At 35.5% G+C, this 4,311-nt stretch overlaps 1 protein-coding gene across 2 annotated transcripts in view; it reads right to left on the reverse strand.

Moving 5' to 3' along the window:
* fam102ab (family with sequence similarity 102 member Ab) overlaps window positions 1-568 on the reverse strand; it is a 44,390-nt gene extending 43,822 nt beyond the window's left edge. The window contains exon 1 of one of the 2 annotated variants that reach the window (XM_048187861.1): window positions 71-568. The gene's annotated coding sequence lies outside the window, so the exon portion shown is untranslated. The remainder of the gene's footprint in view (window positions 1-70) is intronic. The other variant, XM_048187862.1, reaches the window with a different exon arrangement.
* Between the last annotated feature and the right edge of the window lie 3,743 nt (window positions 569-4,311).

Here is a 4,311-nt window from a genome sequence, read left to right on the forward strand (position 1 = left end):
AAGTAAGTTAGTCGCCTGTAGCTTTCAATGTCGTAAGTGAAAATCTGAATAGAGACAGTTAAATACTTACGTCGATGAGCAGTTTTCATGTGGAAGCCAGGACAAAAATCACTGGACGGAACGATTTAAAAAACCAACTCATAATATAACTACTAAACAGATGTAAATCGTATCGAAATCAACTGTTTAGCGTTGAGTCAAAAGCAGAATGACTCTCCGGGCTGAAACTGTCTCTGGCTCTTTAGTGAACTCCAATAAGCGCCGCCTCTATGGACGCGTGGAGTTCCCTAAATACAGCCAGCTCCTCAACACTTCACAGAAACTCACGTTACAGCCACAAGAGCGCAACAGTACTTCGACTTCGCTATAACGCCAACAAAACGCAAGACATGTTGATTTCAGACGCGTTGTTAAGCTTTGCCATTAGGTAGGTTATGATGCTGGCTTTGTAGATTCATCAATAATACCATAATTCATCAATAAAACCCTCAGCAGTTTGTAGGGAGGACGAAAACAAACGTTCGTGTTGTCAAGGAGATCACTATCCTAGTGAATATCCTCGCGCTTGTGTTGCGTTAAAGCAGAAAAGATTTGCTTTGGTTTTGTTCTAAAATGAATGTAGCGCCATCTCGTGGCCGCATACTTGGCAATGTAATTTGGATGACATGTAAATCATTATTAGATGTTATATTTAGGGCCAATGTGAAAGACAACTAATTTATACATTAATTATTTAGCTTTATAGTTAGCTAATTTACAATCAGTTTTATATGTATGTGTTTTTATATATTTTTTTGACGGCTATTGTTTTTGTATTTGTAACTTTTCGTTAAATTTAAATTCATTAAAAAAAAATATTACAACACACTTGGTTGGCTGTTCTAGCAGTGGTGAACTCACTATTAACACTACTAACATATTTTTTAATAGCCAAAATAGAGGATTTTTGTTTTGTTCCTTCTAAGCAATAGAAACAACAATATGCTACCCCAGGTGAAAAAAAAAAGTACATTTCAATAATGTACTTAAAGTGCTCTATTTTCGTGCACTAATTTTGTACTAAAATATGAACTAAAATGTGCTTTTAATATACTATCTCTGTATTTAAAAAATGTATTTAGATACCACTTATAGTACATTTGAACCCATAGTGTACTATAAGTGGTAACTATATATATATTTTAAATACAGATAGTATATTAAAAGCACATTTTAGTTCATATTTCATGGTGTCTCAGAAAAGCACAGTTGAGTACACTTAGATGTTCTTAAGATGATCTTAAGAAGTACTAAAGAAGAATTTTTAGTATATTAAGTACAAAATTAGTGCACGAAAATAGAGCACTTTAAGTACATTATTGAAATGTACTTTTTTTTCACATGGGACCAACAACAACAAAAATGTTTATGGATGTATAATTATTTAAAACCATATTTTGAAGTTCTTGGTATAGTGGTGAGATGAACATTTTGAAAGGCAGCGTACAAATGAAACATGTTTATGCTGAGCTGTAGCCATCACCATAGACGTTGAAGTGAACATGATTTGTAGATTTGTGAAGTGTAGCTGTATCCAAAACAACCTACATGCAAGGTCATTGCATGCTAAGAGGAAAGATTGGCAGAACAGTGACAAAATGACAAGATAGCTTTTTTGTTTCTTATTCAGCTCATTCAGTCATTGCTGCATGCATGGCCAAAATAGAAAAGTATGTATGTTTGGTACATAGGTTTCAGAAGGGAAGACACATAGTATGTAGTTTGTTGGAGACAGGAACAGCTCTGTGTACCTCACTAAGTCGCACGCTATATTATTGCCCCGTCCACTCTATATACAATAGGTCTGCTAAAGGCAACAAATGTGGCTGAATGGAACGATTTAATTCCTGAAACTTGCATGGTCGTCAACTAAAAAGTTTTATTCTAATTGTTCAAATACACAGAATCCTTCATGAATGAAAAACCACTTGAGGTCTCTGTGAAACTGGTCAGTTTACTTCTTGCTTTTACATTATTGCCTTAGATATTTAGTGCAAATACAACATTGTATGCATCAGGTTATTCTGAAGTTAAGCAAACACAAACCTTTCAAACTGCTTGTAATATCACAGTCTGCTTTTGGTAAAGTCTGCCAGATCTGATACAATCCTTTGATACAAACCAGCCTACATCATTTAGAAGACAATATTAACAATTAGAGGTGCCTCAAACATAAAGGTATTGTTATTATTGGTGTGTTTCCCCAGTGTAAAAAGCTCTTTACACTTTTGGAAATTGTCTATAAAAAAAATAAAATAAATCAACAGCAGAAAACTGCACTCTATGATTTCCCCAGCAGGTGTCTCTCTTAAATACATTTTTGCATAGTTAAAGAGTTAGTTCACCCAAAAATGAAAATTCTGTCATTTATAACTCACCCTCATGCCGTTCCACACCCGTAAAACCTTTGTTAATCTTCAGAACACAAATTAAGATATTTTTGTTGAAATCCGATGACTCTGTGAGGCCTCCATAGGGAGCAATGACATTTCCTCTCTCAAGATCCATAAAGGTACTAAAAACATATTTAAATCGGTTCATGTGAGTACAGTGGTTCAATATTAATATCATAAAGCGACGAGAATATATTTGGTGCTCCAAAAAAACAAAATAACGACTTATTTAGTGATGGCCGATTTCAAAACACTGCTTCAGGAAGCATCGGAGCACAAAGAATCAGTGTATCGAATCTGCTGTTCGGAGCGCCAAAGTCACGTGATTTCAGCCGTTGGCAGATGTCTGTTGTTGGCAGTGCCCAAGGAAGTCGACCGGAAGTTGAAGTCGGCCGGGTGCCGCCATCTTGTAGCAGAACTTCACTTCGTTAGCATCCCCATTGACTCCCATTCATTTTGGCGTCACTTTGACAGTGAATAACTTTACATCTGAGGCGTTTAAACACTCCATTTGTCCATTATTTATTTCTAAAGATACACGACAATGTATAAAGGGCTCCATTACCTTCTATGTTACATTATGGCCCCGTAGATACAGTTTTTGTAAAAATAGGCTAACGATTGCGTCATAACCACTCGACTCTCTGTCGCACAGTAGAGAAATTACCGTACAGACAGGAGGAGAAGCTCGCAGGCAATAGTATGCATTAACTTAATATGGCGTACTGGCGTTACATTTTAAAATACTATACAAAATAATTAATCAGAATACTTACTCCTGCTCACTCACGCCAAAGAACTCCCCGCTCAAGATCGCCGTCTCTGCAAGATTAACGATGGCAGTTTGCACGCACAGCTACTAGAAGATTTACATCTGTCAGACAGGTTGCTGACGTCATCAAGCTTAGTTTGAGTCTGCGCGTCAGAAACGGAAGTGCTAAAAATCGCTAAAAATGGGCTTCACTTGTCTCAATTGAGTTCCAATGGGGTCGCTGTGTCCATTTCTTTTACTGTCTATGGTTGTTGGCAGTTTGACACGCGATCTGAATCATGATTCGATACACTGATTCATTTGTGCTCCGAATCTTCCTGAAGCAGTGTTTTGAAATCGGCCATCACTAAATAAGTATTATTTTGTTTTTTTTTGGCGCTCCAAAAATATTCTTGTCGCTTTATAATATTAATATTGAACAACTGTACTCACATGACCTGATTTAAATATGTTTTTAGTACCTTTATGGATCTTGAGAGAGGAAGTGATTGCTCCCTATGGAGGCCTCACGGAGCCATCGGATTTCAACTAAAATATCTTAATTTGTGTTCCGAAGATTAACGAAGGTTTTACGGCATGAGGGTAAGTAATAAATGACAGAATTTTCATTTTTGAGTGAACTAACCCTTTAAACTATACTCAGGACAATATTTGCCCACTGGGATATTTAATAGAAGAGTACCAGGGTCACAATTATGAGCATATTATAGGCTACACACAAGCATAAAATAACAAATCTGCATTTGCTAGATTAAAAATTCATATTCATTATTCATAGGTACGCATTATATTTATATAAATAAATTTTGAATAAGATAAAATTGCAGTGCAATTATTTATTAACTATTATTAAAATGTATTTATAATTATTCTAATAATTACAAGTAATTCTACTACTACTACTACTACTACTACTTCTAATAATAATAATAATAATAATTGATGATAATAATAATAATAATGTCTTATTATTATTAAATTACAGGCGGAAAAAACAGAACTATTGGGCGTGACGAGTAAACAAAAATGATTGGTAACTGCATGTGTCCATCATTTACGTCATTAGCCCCTCCCACTTCAAAGGTCCCTCCCCTTTTCACTCAGTTA

This window comes from Megalobrama amblycephala, linkage group LG4 (assembly GCF_018812025.1).
Source record: "Megalobrama amblycephala isolate DHTTF-2021 linkage group LG4, ASM1881202v1, whole genome shotgun sequence".
NCBI lineage: Eukaryota > Metazoa > Chordata > Actinopteri > Cypriniformes > Xenocyprididae > Megalobrama > Megalobrama amblycephala.